The 18,585-nt window shown below is 39.7% G+C and overlaps 1 long non-coding RNA gene across 2 annotated transcripts in view; it reads left to right on the plus strand.

Moving 5' to 3' along the window:
- The window catches only part of LOC139320626 (uncharacterized), a 28,205-nt gene extending 9,839 nt beyond the window's left edge, over positions 1-18,366 (plus strand). The window contains exons 3-4 of one of the 2 annotated variants that reach the window (XR_011600712.1): positions 3,475-3,561; positions 18,280-18,366. This is a non-coding gene — a long non-coding RNA (uncharacterized lncRNA). Of the gene's footprint in view, positions 1-3,474; positions 4,019-18,279 lie in introns of those variants that run through there. The other variant, XR_011600711.1, reaches the window with a different exon arrangement.
- The last annotated feature ends 219 nt before the right edge of the window (positions 18,367-18,585 follow it).

Raw genomic sequence — 18,585 nt, forward strand, 5'->3', positions numbered from 1 at the left:
GGTGTGTTGCACCAACAGATAATCCGCCATGTGCTCATGCCACTCCCCAGGTCCCATTTATCCTAGCACCTCCTTAGCAGATCTTACAGCCTGTTCAGCACAACCGAAGCTGGATGATAAGGAGATATAAGACAATGGTGAATCCCTAACTGAGCCAGGAACAACTCAAAAGTGGCAGACGTCAATTGGGGCCCATTGTCAGAGACCACTTGGTCCGGCAGCCCATGCGTTGCGAACAGTGAACGGAGAGCCCAAATGATGGCCTCCAAGGAGGTCGAGGACATTAACACTAATTAGACCCACTTCGAGTGGGCGTCAGCGACTACTAAAAACGTTTGGCCATGGAAGGGTCCTGCGAAATCTATATGAATGTGGGACCACAGCCCCGAGGGGTTCTCCCATTCCTGAGGCTTACCCTTAGGGGGCAACGGCCAAGAGTCCTGGCACGGATGGCAATTCGTCACCCAGTCAGAAATACATTGGTCGAGGTTGGGCCACCATAGATAGCCCTGGGCCAGGGCCTTCATACAGACTATACCTGGATGCCCTGAATGCAAGGAAGTTAACACTGAATTCCGCAACGATTTAGGAATAACCACCCAGTGCCCCCACGGTAAACATCCCCCTAAGACAGACAGTTCAGTTTTCCGCATGGCATAGGGCTGCCACCTCGTGTCCAGAGGCCCTTGAGGCCACCTCCGTAGTACCCAGTCTAGAACAGTGGAGATCTCTTTGTCACGAGCGGAAACCCTGGCGATGTCAGATGCGGTTAACACAAATGGCGAGCTGTCAATTAGGAGGATGGACGAGACTGGAGCAGGGTTACAGAGTAACGTGGGAACTGGGCACCAGCTGAGGGCATCCGCATGGGCCAGGTTCTTGCCGGGCACATAAGTTAATGTGTAGTCATAGGCGGACAGGAAAACAGACCACCTGGTGAACCTCGGGGAGAGGAATTGCGGGGCTTGACGGTCAGCAGCCAGCAGGCCGAGGAGCAGTTGATGGTCAGTGACCAGTGTAAAGGGGCGGCCGTAAATATAGTTCTGGAAGCGCTTGACCCCCGCCACCAATGCCAACGCCTCCTTGTCAAGTTGTGGATAATGACGTTCAGCGGAAGCCAAGGTTCTGGAAAAAAAGCACTAGGGGCTTCACGGCCATTTGGGAAACGGTGACTCAAGACAGCGCCCACTCTATAAGGGGACGCATCACACGCCAGAACTAACAGCAGCGTCTCGCAGTAATGAGCAAGGACAGAGTTAGACACTAGCAATTGTTTGACAGCAGTGAAGGCAGCGGCAGCTGCAGTGTCCCATTTCCAACGTGCCCCACGGTCCAACAACCGATGTAGAGGTTCAGCTACCGACGCTTTGTGGGGCAGGAAAAGAGCGTAGAAATTCAACAGGGCTAAGAAGGCTTGGAGCTCTGCTTTAGTGGTGGGCGCCGGGGTGGTTAGAATAGCTGATGTCTTAGAGGCAGTAGGATGTATCCCTTTTCCGTCAATTAAAAAGCCCAAGAACTTGACTTGGGGAATGGCGACAAGGCATTTACTGTGGTTGACCTTAAGACCCACTTGTTTAAACTGAGAGAGGACTAAACGAAGTCATTGTAGCAGTTCAACGGTGCTGGTGGCCGACACCAGCACGTCGTCAAAATACGGAATGACCCCAGGAATCCCATGAAACAACCGCTCCATCATGCTTTGGAAAATTTCCGGGGCGACACTGACTCCGAACTGGAGGCAACGGCACCGGAACGCTCCACGGTGGGTAACAATGGTCTGTGCGTCCGCCGTCAGGTCATCCACAGGCAACTGTTGATAGGCCTGAGCCAAGTCCAATCGCGCAAACACAGATCCATTCCCCAGGGAGTGCAACAGGTGTTGCACAACAGGAACGGGATAAGCGTAGGATTGTAATGCATGGTTTATTGTTGCCCGGATACCTTGCGTAATTAATTTGTCAAGCTCTGCATCGACTTTCGGGCGCAATGCGAATGGTACTCTGTGCGGCTTGAGATGGCGTGGCTGTACTTTAGGGTCGAGGCTAAAAGAGACTGGGCTCCTTGTATATTTGCCCAGCTCATCATTGAAGACTGCGGGGAATTTGTTACATAAAGTGTCCAGTTCCGACAATGAGATGGCATTGACCCCTTGAATAGTCAGGCCCAGGGCATCGAACCAATTAAGACCCAGGAGGCTGGGTAGAGGGCCATCAACTGTCACCAGTGATAAATGGCCACTGAATTTCTTAAATTTCACTCAAAAATTTCCACTGTCCACAATTGGAATGCTTGCGCCTTGGTAATCTCTCAACAGGAGGATGCAGGGTTCTAGTTGTCATTTAGCCAGTTTAGGGACGAGCTGTTTAATCGTACTCCACGAGACAAGGGAGGCAGTGGAGTCGGAGTCTACCTCCATGACACATGGCTTTCCTTCAATATGTACTGTGAGGCGAATCTTCTGATGACTTAACATGTGTGATGGCCCGACTGAATTCACATCGGACGAGCCTCGCTGACTCCTTATCTGATCCCTAGGTTGATTAGAACGAGTAGGTCTCTTTCCTACTGGGGGGGAACGGACGCCGAATTGCGGCTGCATTGCCTGACATATTCTAGTGATGTGATCGCGGCGCCCACAGCGGCGGCACTCTGCATCTTTAAATCGACAAGTGGCCCGTGGGTGGTTAGCTCCACAGCTGAAACATGTAACCGGGGCCCCCTTCACCAATTCCGGGCCTGAGTCCTTCTTTTTAGACTCTTGCAGGCGGCATACTTCCGCATCGCCGTCAGAGTCAGACAGATTCCAGTCAGTCATCTCATTTACAGACGTAGTGCCCTTCCCCACTTCTGGAGAGCTATGGCCGCGGGGCAACTCGGCCAATGACAACGCAGCTGCGCATGCCTCATCTAAAGCCATTTGAAAGGTGAGGTCGTGATTCGCAATCAGTCACCGTTTGAGGCTTTGGTCCCTGACCCCACTAACAAGCCTGTCAGGGAGATAGTTCTCTAAGTTTACAAATCCACAATGATGTGCCGCCCTCCACAGAGCCGCAACATATTGATTAATTGTCTCCCCCGGGCGCTGGTCCTGATGGTAAAAATGCTGGCAGCGGGCAATTCGGGAGGGAGCCAGTGCATAATTTTTTCATAAATTCATCCCACGTTCCCAAATGAATAGAATGTGGGGCCATTAATGTCATGGCAGTGTCAAACATCTCAGTACCGCAGAAGCTCAAAAAATAAGCGTGTTTCCGCTGAGCTGTCAGGTTTGTATTATCATTAGCAATTAAAAAACACTCAAAGCGTGCCACATACGCTTCCCATGTTTCGGTACTGGGATTGAAGGGGGGAAAAAATCTGTGCGGATGCCATGACCGCTGCTTAATATGCGCCTCTTTGGCTATGTCTCTTTTTTAACTGACTCACGACACTGCTTAGCCGGTTGATATTGCCTTCTGTGTCCACATTCCCTAGAACCGAGGCATCGAACGAGATCCCATCCTCGTCGCCAGTGGCAAATACCGGCTGGATCGAATGACGGCAGACTCGGTGTGGTCTGAGGTAATTAATGTTTAATCAACAAACAGACCGTATGATCTCAGGCAACCAAACAACAATGTGTGAATTCTGCCTGACAGCTCTTATATACCTGGCTGTCAGGCGGCTAACCAATCATCTTACAGAACGTTAACTCTATCCCAACAGGGGGGCGTCCTTATGGAGCAGGCTCAATACATTGCATAGACAGATAGGAAAAACAAGGCAAATGGCAAGACAAAGTGGCAATAGCAACAGTACCATCGAAATAAATTCTTAAGGACTCTGACAAAAGGAGACAAAGTCTTTTGTTTGTTTATTTCTCCCTTCTTCAAGGAAAAAAAAATCCAAAAGGGGAAAGCTGCTCTGAGCATAACATTATTATTAGCTAAGGGATCATACAATCATCAAGAATGTTATTTAGAGGACTTCCGGTTTGCTGCTGGCTGCCGCCAGATGCTCCTTCGGGATCGTCAGCTTCCACTGCCTGTCAGAGCCGCCTTCACAACGGAATGGCGTCTCAAAAAAACTCCGTTTCCATGTGGAAATGGAGATAGAGCCGGCAGGGGTGGGTAGACCTCTCTGCGGAGTCCCAAAAGTTTTTTTTTTACTTTTGGGACGGAGCGGATGAGATGCCCCATATCCCCAGCCGCTGCTCCGGGCTTTGGGAGACCTCTGCTAATGCAGAGCCAGGCGTCAAAAGCAAGCCTGCAAATTTAACAGATTACTCAAAGAAAATGTGAGCTGGACCTGTAATACTGAACCGCAAGTATTTTACTTATCTTTTAAAAATTACTTAAGAGAAAGGAGGAAAAGAAAGAGGAAAAAAAAAAGCCTTTTAAAATGGCGTCTGCCGCGGCTGGAGGAGAGGCAGAAAGGGAAAGTCCTTCCGTCTTCTATTATTACAATGTAGCGGAATAAATACCACTGGCTACATTTGTAGACAAAACTTCGCTCCTGTGTCTTTTTCTCTCTTTTTCCCCTGGAGACTTGATATTGTTGTTGATTGGAAAGAAGTCTTTTTTCTTGTTTTTTTTTTTTTTTTTTAAACAAAGCTTGCCTGGGCGGAAACATGGCACTGAGACTTACAAAGTCAGATAAACAAGTAGGGGGGGGGGATTCCCCCACCAACAATTTAAAGGAACAAGTTTTAACTCTTCAGTCTCAGAAACCTGATTTTAATATAATAGAATTTCTCTTAGAGGAGATTGAAAGAAGGGAGGAGATTGTGAATCAGCAACTTGAAAAATTTAAGCAGGAAATTAAAGAATTGGTGAAATCTAAGTTTGATTTTTTGGAGCAAAAATTTTTAAAAGTGGCTAATGGTTTTTCAGAATTTATGATACAGTTGGACACAAATACTAATTTACTAGAGTCTAAAATGGAAAAAATTCAAGATAAATTGGACAATAGAACTCAAAAAATTGAAAATGATCTGATAAACACTCAGGATAATAGCTCAGAAGAAAAACCTAAAATGGATGCTGATCAAAAGTCTGGTAATGTAGAAAATTTGCAACAGAGGATTGAAAAAGAGATTCTAATGGTATAATATAATTTCACAGAATATGCGATAAGATTGAGAGGTTTGCAGGAAAATAATAGAGATGATTTAAGGAAAATATCTTCTGAAATTCTAGCTGGGATTTTAAAGGTCCAACCTGAGGAAGTGTTTTGTAGGATTGACAGAGTTTATCGAATAAACTCCTGGATTGCCAAGCAAAGGCAACTGCCTAGAGATGTGGTGATTTATTTTACAGATAAAGAAATTAGGAATAATATTGTGCAAAATTCCTTCAATTCTAATTTGCAATTGTATGGAAGAAAGATTTGGATTTACAAGGAACTCCCACCTAAGATATTAATGGAAAGGAAGAAATTTGGTTTTCTGGTGAATGAGTTAAAAAAGAGAAATATCCCATTTAGGTGGGACGCCCCAGTTGGTATTATATTGAGATATCAAGGAGAAAGATACCAGCTAAATACTGTTGAAAGAGCGGAAGAATTTTATCAAAATAGGTTGAAAATGAACTTAACATCTTCAGGTATAATACAGGATAAGCAGAAGGAGTTGGAAATAAAGGTAAAATATCGAATTATAGAGACTGTACCAGATAAATTGCCTTTGGATTTATCGGACACCCCAGCTGGATTATCTACAAATTTGAAAGAAGTGGCATCTAACCTTAATGTGATGACTTATCAAGGCAAGGACAAGCATGGAAACCAATTAGGGGATATACAAGGGATAAAAAAGAAACATGAGACACAAAAACAAAACCAACAAGACCAATCTACAAAACAGAATGAAAACCGACCAGATGATACACAATTTGTAGAAAGGAAACCAGGATGGAAATCAAACCCACAAAAAGAAAAGAAAAAAAGAAATAGGTTGCATAAAAATAGAAATTTCTAAATCAAGCAACAGTGAAGCCAGTGACTTTAAAATATGAATGATTATGTGTAAACATAGAAGAGGCGACGTATTGGTTAATATCATCCTGAGGATTGTGGCAGATCTCTGCATGGCCGTAATCTGGGGACGTGAAAAGAGCCTTAAACTGATGGATTTGAATTATCCACTTTGGAATTTCTTTTTGTGTTGATAAACATATTATAATTATCTTGAATCACAAGGCAAGAGAATTATGCTGGGGCATGCAGAAGATCGGGTTGTTACCCACTACGATGATGGGAATCAATAATCCTGATGAAACCCACAATTATTACTATATGGAATATAATTATAATGTCACTCGGGTGGTTGTTTTTACTTTTATACATATAAGAAGATATTTACTACTGATGGGGGCAGATATGATTGAAGATCCTGAATAAACTGTTGCACCAGCAAGCTATGTCACCCTATTATGGATGTTGGTTCTACCAATCCAGTGGAAAGACTTCAAAGAAGATATTATATGGACTATAAATTTAAAGTCATTGTCTTTTCTTTTTTTTATTTAGATATAATGGAATATATAGATATATATTTTTAAGTAGTGTATGCAGTGAATCAAAGATATTAAGAATTGTTGTGTATGGTAATTTTGCAGGATAGTGGGTGAATAAGCTAGTTAGTAGATTGATTAGTCTAAGAAAAGGGATTTTTAAGTGATATATTTAGGGGAGTGGAGGAAATGGATAGAGTGGAATAAATGTTAAACTAGATTTTATGGGGAAGGCCGCTTTGAAATGTTATAGTAATATATATAGAAGATTAAATGTTAAAGTAGGACTTATCGTATAGTTTTAAAGTGGAAGGTGGTCTTGAATTGTTGTAATAATATATAGACACAAACTTGGGAGAGGAGAAAAAGGGCAGATTATTGCCAAATTGGGAGTTATAATACTATTATGTTAAATTAGAAGTTATTCTATAATGTTATAGTATAATGTCTTTTTTTTTCTTTCTTTTCTCTTTTCTGAAATGTATGGATAAAGGGGGATGTCATAATATTAATATTTTTAGTAAGTAAAGGTCAATATTTAGAGGAGGGAGTAAGTAATCTGTTATGAATTAGGTTTTTTTTTGGTACGAAGAAGTCACAGGGGGGGATGGGTGGGGAGGGGGGGTTAGGGAGGGGGAGGGAGAGGGAAAAAAAAGGGGGGAAATTTGTATTTGAAAACTTTTTCAATTAAAAAAAAAAAAGAATGTTATTTAGAAAAATATATGCTGGTCCCCGACCATAATAGAAATTTTATTTTATTTAGAAGGATAGTATATTGATATATAATTAGTATGCTTACAATGGTTAAGTTCTGGATCACCAATTACTAATAGAAGAATAATGTGTTTTTTCACTTTGGTATATCGACATTTGGCTGACTATAATAATGTTTAAATCCAGCTTGAGAAGTCAGAGAGCATCAAAATCAATCAATTTATGAGAATAACAAAATTTGTATTTATTTCTTTGCTCTGCATTTGAGAGATAAATATTAAATATTTGATTAATTGATTTATCTGAGCCATCAGGTTGGTGCGACCTCTTAGCATAGATTTTCTCTTACATGAAATGAGTATTACGTTTTGCAGAAATTCAGTCAATTCAGTTTAGCCTTGGCTAGCATCTGCCAAAGGACCTTTAAACAGACACAGCATAATGATGGGTTACAAATCTAATAAATATAGCAATAATCCTAGAACAAATATTGCTCCAGGGTATATTCTGGAGGTGAAATGACTTATGATGTTCTAACAGAAGAAAATGACACAAAGAAATTAAGACTGAAGTTCTGGAGTTAAAACCTCCCACACTTCTCCTTTTAATCTGATCTTGTGTCAAGATTCTGATCTTGTATTGTAAGCAGCTCTGTCCTGGGCTCCTTGATTTAAAAGGAACATACAAACCTCTCTTATGGCAAATCATATATTCTAGAATTCTACAGGGATCAAAGAAAGTTTATTGACATATAATAAGATAGGAATATTACCAATATATCAATCTTTTCTAGAAGATTAAATATTTTTTTGCTTTTTTGAAAAAGTTTGATATTTTCTTGTCTAATAATATTTGGGAATTAATTGGGACCTCTCTGGTAGCTGAAAAAATATTTCTGTTCATGCCAGCAAATTTTTAGATAAAGCTCTTAGAAAGATACAAATCTTTGCTATGCCTAGAGCATTAAACCAACCTATAATTTTTTTCTCTTCTTTTTTTAAAAATAAAGCTATTGAAAATAAGGAGGCATTTTATGCACCTTTCATTTGCTAGTTTCTTTTTGTTTTTGACAGTAATATCTACTTCTAAGAAAAGAACATATAAAACCGTATAATCTTATGTGAATTTTCAAGTGCTCAGTATGGTTAACAACTATGTAATAAAAAAGATAAATGTTTCTGTAAAGTTATACTAATATATTTATTATTTTTTTATTTTATTTTATTTTATTTCCAATTTATATACCGTCCTTCTCCCTGAGGACTCAGGGCGGTGTACAGCCAGAATTAAGAACATGAAATACAAATATTAAAAAACAATTAAAATATATATAAATTTGGCCCAAAAATTAAAAATCACAAAGCAATTAAAACATTTAAAAATTTCTTCTTAAGCCAGCCCGGCTTGCTGGAAAAAGTGGGTTTTAAGGGCACGGCGGAAGGCACTGAGGTCTTGGATTCTCCTTATCTCCTTATCTCCTTATACTAGAATAAACAATATATTTCTTTTATTTAATCAGGTAATCTGCAAAACAGTACTGTTTGGTTATACCTTAGCCTGGTTTAGTAGAAATCTTAAAGAAAACTTTAAAGAAAACTTTAAAAAATCTTTTTATATATTGGAGAGATTAAGACCCTTTGAAAGATTTTACTGTATTCATCAGGTGAATTTTTATGGCCTTTAAAGATGATATATAAATTTGATTTTAAACGTTTTTCAACTATATGAAGGTGCTTAGTATATGAATTTTGAAAATGGATTAAGGAGCAAAAAATGACCCAGATGGATGCCAGCAGACTCCCTAAAATATGTCTAGAGGAACAGCAGATTTCAAATCCTCAAAGGTATTCCTGGCTAACCCGGCTGTCAGAAATATTGAACCGATATGGCGTAGGGTTCCCGTTGTGTGACACACTGAACCAAGTTAAACAACGGATTAAAGATATACATGGGCAAATGGACATGGCAACCCTTTCAACTAATCATTCCCTTAAACTGCTGACAGCAGTTAAAACAACTTTTACTCTGGAAAAGTATTTACATTTAGAAATGCCATCAGTGGAGAGACAGTTATTTGTTAAGTTTAGATTCGAACTTCTAGATACCAACGTTAGATTCGGCCGCTATCGGAAAATCCCGTATGACAAAAGAATATGCATATGTGGGGTAAACGTCGTGGAGGACACGGCGCATATAATATTCGAATGTAGTCTCTATCAAGAAGTAAGAAAACAATATCTGTCCCCAATTATAAATAAATTTCCCCACTGGAATATAAGCCAAAAATTAGCATTTCTGTTGAGGGCTGACTCTCCTCCCCTGGTAAGAGCGATCACTCGATACCTTAAAAGAATGACGGCAATACGAGCCAGTTATATCAAAAAACATTTCATCGATTGTAAGGAAGATGAGCTCAGTTAGAGAGGAGCTAGCCTATTTGGGTTATCTAGTCTTGGCAACGTAGCTATTGAAATTTGATATTGTAAAATTTTAATGTCATCTATCATATATTTTTAGATTGCTATTTTTGTAACTGTTTTATCTTTTTCCCTTTTTCTTTTCTGTTTTGTTTGAAAAGGCCTTCGGGCTATTCAATAAACTATACTAAGGAGCCAGAAGAATTTGGAATTCTAGTTTTGAATTATTTAATTAATTAATTTGTCACCCATTTATCTCCTAGATGGGTGAGGGGGTGTGGCAGAGGGAGTAGCAGCCACCAGGGCCACGGGGGGGGGACCAGACAGGCAAGAGTGTGTTGGTGGGACCAGGAAGAGAAGGAGGGGTGCCTCAAGGGGGCTTCACAAAGACAGCTTGACTCAGTAAGCTCCAATGAAAGATGGAAGCAGGAACAAGGCCAGCGCTGCTTCTGGTGTTGGGGGGAGGGAGGCTGTGGGGATGCAGCAGATGAACCACAAGGCCAGCATGGCTCCTGGTGTTGTGGGTGTGTGTGGCAGGCAATGACAAGGCTTGCACAGCTTCTGTAATTGCAGCAGGCATGGGGGGAGGGCACAGGCAAACAGCAAGGCCAGCACAGCTTCTACAGTTGCAGGCAGCATGAGAGGGTGCAGGCAAACAGCAACACCAGCATGGCTTCTGCGATAGCAGGGGGCTGGGGTGGATGCAGCAGGCGAACGAAGGTGGCGCACGGCTTGGGGAGCCCTGCCATTGCTACTCTGGCCGGTTAATAGGCAGTATTGCTGCCTCTAAGCCATGCACTACACCTGTTCACCTGCTGCACCCCTCAGTCATTCTGCAATGCCAAGAGCCACTCTGGCCTTGCTGTTTGCCTGAGCTCTCCCACCATGCCCTTGCAATCACAGAAGCCGCCCTGGTCTTGACATTCACTTGCTACACATCCCCCACTGAGCCCCACCATTGCCACTCCAGCCTGACACCCAACAGGCAGTTTGCCTGTCCCCGAGCCACGTGCCATTTCTGTTCACCTGCCACACTCCCCCCAAACCTGCTGCAATGCCAGGAGCCAAGCTACTGTTCACCTGAACCCTGTTCCCCATGCCCCTTGCAATCACAGAAGCTGAGCTAGCCTTGTAGTTCGCTTGCCTTACCCTCCCAACCACCCATCTGCAATGCCAGATGCCATGTTGGCCTTGATCCTCCCCTCTCTTTCATTGGAGCTGACTGAGTGGTGAGCCAAGCTGTCTTTGTGAAGCCCCATTGAGGTTCCCCTCCCTCCCTTCCTCTTGGCAACACACTCTTGCCTATCTGCCCTTCCAGTGACCCCAGCGACTGCTACTCCCACTGCCACTCTCCCTCCCTCTAGTCTTGGTGGCAGATCTGCAAGGTCCCAAAACTTGCGGATCAGCTGCAGTACTTTTTTAAGAAAACTTGCATCACACGCTGCCCCCCCAACAGCCCCTGTAATCACCCAGCACCCATCACATGCTGCTCCCGCAGCACCATTGCTTCTGCCTGCCGGATTGGCTGAAGGCCATTTGTCCTATCGTAGGGTTGCCAGGTCTGCTTCCAAAAAATAGCGGACAAGCGGGGGGGGGGGGGGGTGGCGGTTAAGTAGTAAAAAAAATAATAAAATAAAAATTACAATTAAATTATATATTTTCTTACAAACATTTTAACACGTATTAAAATAATCACTTCAAAACTTTACTTAAAATTCAAAACATCAAATATATTATAATAATATGTAAAATATTAAATTACATTTTACTTTGCTGTCGTGTGTATTTTTTATTTGACTGCGCAGCTTTGACCAATTCTTTGTGTTTAAGGAATAATTCTTTAATTTCAGTACAATGTTGAGAAATATTAAAAAATATACAAAGTTCAATTCGTACTGATGGTACAAGCAGTTGGTTACGTTCGTCAGTCCACAAATTTCCCATGACACTGAAAATTCGTTCAACGTTTGCATTTGATACCGGAATTGATGCACAATACTGGAACAGTTTCAGTAAACTCAGAGCTGGCTCTTTCTTGAAAAAGTACGTCCACTTATCAAGGGATGAATCGCCCTGCAGATGAACATAAACTTCTTCTAAGGCAGAAATTTCATCGAGAGTGTTGGGTGGAAGTTCTTCTCGCCATGGTGATAATAACCAGATGTTCGTCATTTCTTCTAAAGTTGGAGGATTATCGCGATCAATTAGATTGAAACAACTTAGCGTCTCATATACTGAATCGGTGAAATTATACCACTTTTCTAGGTACGCAATGGCTCTTTGATACACGTTGATGGCTTCTTGAACTTTTGCATGGCATTCTCAGGCAAATGTTTTTTACATAAGGCAAATAAAACTTTCATTCCAAAAAACTGCTCATCGTATTTTTTTTTGCAAAGAATCACGCAGCTTACACATGATAATGTGAAGATCACATGCAAGAATTTTCTTGCTTTCTAACTTCAGTAGGGTGTCTTGCATTATTGACATGAAGAAGTGCATGAAATATAAATACAATTCTGAAATTGTTGGTTCATCGTCCTTTGCGAGTTCATTTTCCTGATCCGAAATAAGGTTCCAGATAACCTTATGGCACTCATCAGAGAGAAATAAAATACGATTTTAGAGGTATCCAGTTTAAAAGAAGTCTTTAGACTGCTTTAAACAAACTTAACCAATGTGTTGGAACATGGCGCAAAACTTCATGGAATTCTGACTTGCAAAACTTACGTACCATTTCATCATAAAGCTTTTGAATAAAAAAAATGTTCACTATTTTGTGAAAAAAAAATAGTGAACATAATGTGAAAAAAGTGGACTGTCCATTCAAATAGTGGACACCTGGCAACCCTATGCAGCCAAAGGCCCTGGGCAAATTATGTTTAGGCAAATGGACAGGAACAAAGGGCAAGGGGCAGGGGGCCAGGTGCCCTTTGGCCATGGAGAATGGCTGGGGGAGGACCAGCAGAGGATGAAAGCTGGCTGTAAATGGGCTGAGGCAGATAGCTGGGGATGAAGGAGGCACGGCCAAGGGTCTGTGCCTAAACATCCATTCCAGCACATTTCCTCCTGATGCCTTGATAATGAACACTTTAGCTGTTTGCAATAAAACAATTAGCATATTTGTAACTTATCTTCTTTGAAGAAGAAAAATCATTCAGCTTGTTTGGGAGAAAAAAAATCACGCTAGACCTTGACATAAAAAAAGTTTGATAGGAGACATCAAGGAAAAAAACTAAGAATAAGGATGTAAAGGAATTAAGAAATCAGAAGCTGGATGATCACATGATGATGATGAGGATTTCATGAAATCAAAGGTAGGTTTCAGCAGGTTCTGACCAGTTCTGGAGAACCGGTAGTGGAAATTTTGAATAGTTCGGAGAACCGGTAATAAAAATTCAGACTGGCCCCACCCCATCTATTCTCTGCCTCCCAAGTCCCAGCTGATTGGGAGGAAATGGGGATTTTGCAGTAACCTTCCCCTGGAGTGGGGTGGGAATGGAGATTTTATAATATCCTTCCCCTGGAGTGGGGTGGGAATGGAGATTTTACAGTATCCTTCCCCCTGCCACGCCCACCAAGCCACGCCCACAGAACTGGTAGTAAAAATTTTTGAAACCCATCACTGCATGGAATGATATGAGAAGGAGATAATGTGGCCATTAAGAAGCTGGTAAATCACAGGAATGATGAAATGCATTAAAAATAGTGTTGCTTGAACATTATCGTGATAAAATCATAGCTGTGTAGAAAGGAATTTTGTTAATTGTAACTTCTATTTCTACTGCACAGAGAAAAATAGCAATGAAGACATTTGAATTGATTATCTAATACACAGCACATTACTACTATGTTCTAGAACCCTAGCACAAAAGTAAAATATCTGTTTGATTTATGAAAAATTATAGATTAACTCTTGGTGTATATTGTTAAAAAAGAATTCAAATAGTTTGTGAGACTAAATATATCAGACTGAAGCTCTAAAACTAACGAAACAAAATAAACAGTAATGGATAAATAGATTAATCATATTTTAATTAGTCACTAACAATTTGTAGTTCAAGGATATTCTGGATCCTAGTGTTATCTGAGAGTTGATTCTGAGTTTAAATCCAAGGATGTGTAGCTAAATCATTTAAACTGATAAAAGAATGCTAAGCAGATTTATATTTCTCATACTTTGCCAGCAACATGAGCTCAGAAAGCAGTGGTGTCACACTGACCCACATCTTTCTTTATTTGGACTCTAGTTTTGTTCATTGTTGTGGCATAAACCCACTCAATAATAACAATCTTACTTTATCTATTTAGTTACTTATTTCTAAGTATATGATTCCCCAAATAAACCAGCTCCAGCATATAAAGTATACTGTATTCAAAATTGGCTTCATTCTTTGCTCCAAGATATCAATTGATTGTTAAATATGCTCTCCATTTTGAGTTTACATGAAACTTCAATGCAATGGACTTATTTTATGCAAAGAATTGTAAGGCAACTGAATAAATGACCAGAAATATCACTTGTAAAAATCAATCTTAAAGCTAGTCACACATCCACACCCCCATTAACACACTCCAAAGTAAAAGAATAAAAGCCAAGGTCTGTGAGAATTGGAAATGGTAGCTACATAGCCTGCAGGCAAATTGTAAAGGTTTCCAGAGTTCTGGGCTATAATATGACAGGAAGATGCACATTCATCAATCAAATGCCATAAGTGAGTAAATTGGGAAATAGGGTATCAGGAATAAACAGAGCTCTATAAAAGGAGAAATGCAATTTCAGGCAGCTTTTGTAGAGCAATTTTGTTTCTAAACATAGAAGTGATTTCAAGGCCTCTCTGAATGCAGAGGAGACAATTATTGCCTAAACAAATAAACTAGTGTCTTTGAACCCCGGGCACTGGCCAACATGTCCACTAGAGATTGTGTAGCCTTAATAGCAAAGAGGCATTCTATGTCAATATTCTTGCTTGTTTTGCTGTCAGTAAGAGATTGATTAGATGGACCAAGCTGAATAAAAAGGAGTATTTGAAACTGAGCTCAGTTTTGTATGATGTTAGTGTAGTGTCTTAAAAATATAGAGAAAGAAAGAATGAAAAGGAAAGAGGAAGGAAAGAGAAGGAGGAGGAGGATAAAGATAAGGGGGGGGAGAGAGAGAGAAAATACTTGATAGAAATGAGGAAATTAACAAGAGTACAATTTACCTATCTACCTACTTACACACACACACAATATGTGTGTGTAGATTAAAATTAATGTACCAAACATGAATATTTCCCTATCTATACAGCGCTGAATCTTCATCAGCTTGAAGTGTTGAATGAATATGGAATGTTGAACTCTGCTAGCTGTGCCTGACCACACTTGTAAGTGGAACATAAGCTTTCTAACAGATAAACAGGTGAAGCTAGGCAAAATCACATCAGATACCTGTAAAATTAGTACAGGTAGCCCCCCCCCCGGTGCCCCCCTTCTCTCCATTACTCTTTTCTCTATATACCAACAACTGTACCTCAAAGGATCCCTTGTTAAAGTACTGAAGTTTGCAGGTGATACAACAGTGATTGGACTCATTTGAGACGGTGACGATCTGCATACAGACAGAAAGTTGAACAACTGGTCCTGTGGTGCAGTCAGAACAATCTTGAATTGAACACACTCAAAACTGTAGAGATGATAGTAGATTTTAGGAGAAGGCTTTCTATTCTATCACTTCTTTCAATACTGGACAAGACAGTATCAACTGTAGGTTCTATAATATTTCAGGACTTAAAATGGACACCTAACACCAAAAACATCATTAAAAACACATATTGTTGGCACAGGAAGAACATTCTTCCTGTGCCAAGTCAGAAAGCTCAGACTGCCCAAGGAGCTGCTGATACTGTTCTGCAAAAGAATTATTGAGTCTCTGATTCGCACCTCTACAACTGTCTGGTTTGGCACAGCAACTAAACAAGACAGACACAGACTTCTAGGGATAATTAAAACTGCAGAAAAAATATTTGCAACTAGCTTGCGTTCATACTGCATGAGTCAAATAGAGGGCTGTAAAATTGCTACAGACCCCTCACATCATGGACATAACTATTTCAACTTCTTCCCTCAAGACAACACTATAGGGCATTGCCCGCCCAAACAACCAGATACAAAGACAGTTATTTTCCCCCATGCCATCATTCTGCTAAAGAACTAATTCCCACAATATTGTCTTATGCCCTGGGATGTCAAATCACCTAGTAGAAATCACCTTCTAATCTTTCCTATAACCAATTTTCTTAGCTTCTCATGACTATAATTTTGTTGTTTGTATCTCATGATTTACATTGATTGCTTTTATTTAGTATTCTATTATGATTCATGTTGATTGACTATTTAGTATCTTATGACTATCACTGAATGTTGTATTTTATGATTTCTGATTATTGTATTTTATTATGATGATCATGATCTATCTCTTGTTGCTTGATGTATGCTGAGAGTTTATGCACTGAAGACAAATTCCTTGTGTGTCCAATCACACTTGGCCAATAAAGAATTCTGTTCTGTTTTAATATGGAATATCATATATTGAGGCCAGAAAGAATAAATGAAATCATGCAGGAATATATTTATATATATTTATCATATTTAAAAACCATCCATTTACCTCACAGAGGAAAAAAAATAAAATAAAAACAATATATAAAATTTAAGGGAGGCAAGCGTTTTAAAATGAATGAATTAATTTTATCCTGGATGAAAATTACCCAATCATATAGGAGGATACTTTATGGGATGAAGTAATTATGCTTACTATTGTGAAGCAGAATTAATATTTAAACTGAAGACCAAGGACACGTGAAAAACAGTAGGCTGCTCATTTCTGCTTTACAGCTTCAAACACTGTTTAAATTCAGTAGAAAAAATCAAGCAATGTAGGTTACCAAAATGATTTGCAACTTAAAAGTCTTTGCTCTCACAATAATAAACTCAAAACACCACCCAAATATTTTTTTTTTAAACAAATCTAAGGTATCATATTACTAAAGGAGTACACAATGATTGAACTCCATCAAAGCCAACACCAGCTGGAGCATAAAACAATTGAAGGAAGCTACATATGATTGGAAAACGAGGAGACAGCTTGTCCATATAATAATTGAGAATGGAACGGGCAGTATCATTGTGAAGATATCATATGAATGAGATGAAAATAAAGTTATTTAGCACATAAACAAATCTTTTTTGAAAGCAAAAAAATAATGTTATCATATTTTGGGTCTGAAAAACAAATCAAATTCCAAATCAGAATTAAATTAATAAGCCCCATATTGTTTATACCAGTAAAAAACATCTATTTTAAGTCTTTGTACTCTTAATAGTTAATGATATTGAATGGTATTTTTCCTGGAATTTATCTGTTTTTGGAAATGTATCAGGTTATGTAAGTTTCATGTTCTCATAGTGATCTTGATCTCCTTTAGGATCTCTTTTTCCTTTATAAAAATTATGTCTGGGTCTGACATTGCTTTGCACCTCTTAGATAGTTTTATTTTAATAGTACTTGGCCTGTTATTTCAGGATAAATCTCAGGTTCTTGTGCTGATTGTTTGCGTCTATCACATTTTTAATGTTTATGCTTTGCGCAATCCGTATTTGATTTATTTGTTGATCATTATCTTCATTTCAAAATGCCAGACTTTATAGTTCTATATATTTTTGCTGGATTTTCCAGCACACAAGAGAATTAATAGTGGCTTATAAAAATACAGTCTAAACTCCAACATGGACATTGAACAAAAACTATAATAAAACTCTCTATACATCAAAAATCAATATTGAAATGATTAATAGTTGCACAAGTTACAATTGTCTCTATTTTATAGGCTAGAATCAACAACTATTATAATCATTACCATCATCATTGGAATAATAGAAGTTGGAATTTGGGAAAGGATATTATAGTATCTGGAATAGAAGGAAAGCATAAAATTGCATTTTTGGATTGCTTTGATTCCGTAATGTTGCTCAAAAGATGAAATGGAGAGAACATTGCAATTAGATACTTCTGGTGTAATCTAATATGATGTCTTTGTAGCAGTGGTGGGTTTCAATTTTTTTTACTACCGGTTCTGTGGGTGTGGCTTGGGGGGCATGGCATGGTTTGGTGGGCGTGGCTTGGTGAGCATGGCAGGGGAAAGATACTGTAAAATCTCCATTCCCACCCCACTCCAGGGGAAGGTTACTGCAAAATCCCCATTTCTTTCCGATCAGCTGGGACTTGAGAGGCAAAGAATAGATGGGGCGGCCAGCCAGAATTTCTGCTACCGGTTCTCAAGAACTGGTCACAACTTGCTGAAACCCACCTCTGCTTTGTAGCCATCGGAGTATTTAATTTCATCCTAAAACCAAAGTAGATATGCAGCCTTAGAAGAGGAGATCTGAACTAGATTTTTTCCCCCTCATTGACCTGCTGTTCCAGATGTGGTGGTTTGGAAGTGATTCCACTAAAGAGTGGGCAGTAGTTTTAGAAGCCTGTCTACTAACACTTCTTCCCACCTTAGAATTATACAAACTTTATTCCATATTTTTCTTCCTTTTGAAAGAACTTTAAGTCATTTTTAAAATTTTATTTATACTTCAGCGCAAAATATTATTTTTTCATTCTTGTTTAGGTTCTTAGTTCATAAGTGGGAGATCAGAAGGAAATCCAAGACTGTGGCTTAGATTGGGAAGTAAATAAATATTCCAGAAGAAGGAAGTGACCAACAACTTTCTGATCGTTGCCAGAAAATGTCATGGAACTTCATGATGTACCAGATTTCTAATGTTGTATCCAATAGGGTAACTGCATTTCAAGGCAATATGGTAACTTGAAAGATACAAGGTAAAGGTGAGTTTGGAGTGTATGAAATAATACCATGTTTTCCCAAAAATAAGACCCTGTCTTATATTTTTTTGAAACCTGAAATAAGCACTTG

This window comes from Pituophis catenifer, unplaced genomic scaffold (assembly GCF_029215685.1).
Source record: "Pituophis catenifer annectens isolate HBS135680 unplaced genomic scaffold, rPitCat1.0.hap2 SCAF_8, whole genome shotgun sequence".
In the NCBI taxonomy this organism is placed as follows: Eukaryota; Metazoa; Chordata; class Lepidosauria; order Squamata; family Colubridae; genus Pituophis; species Pituophis catenifer.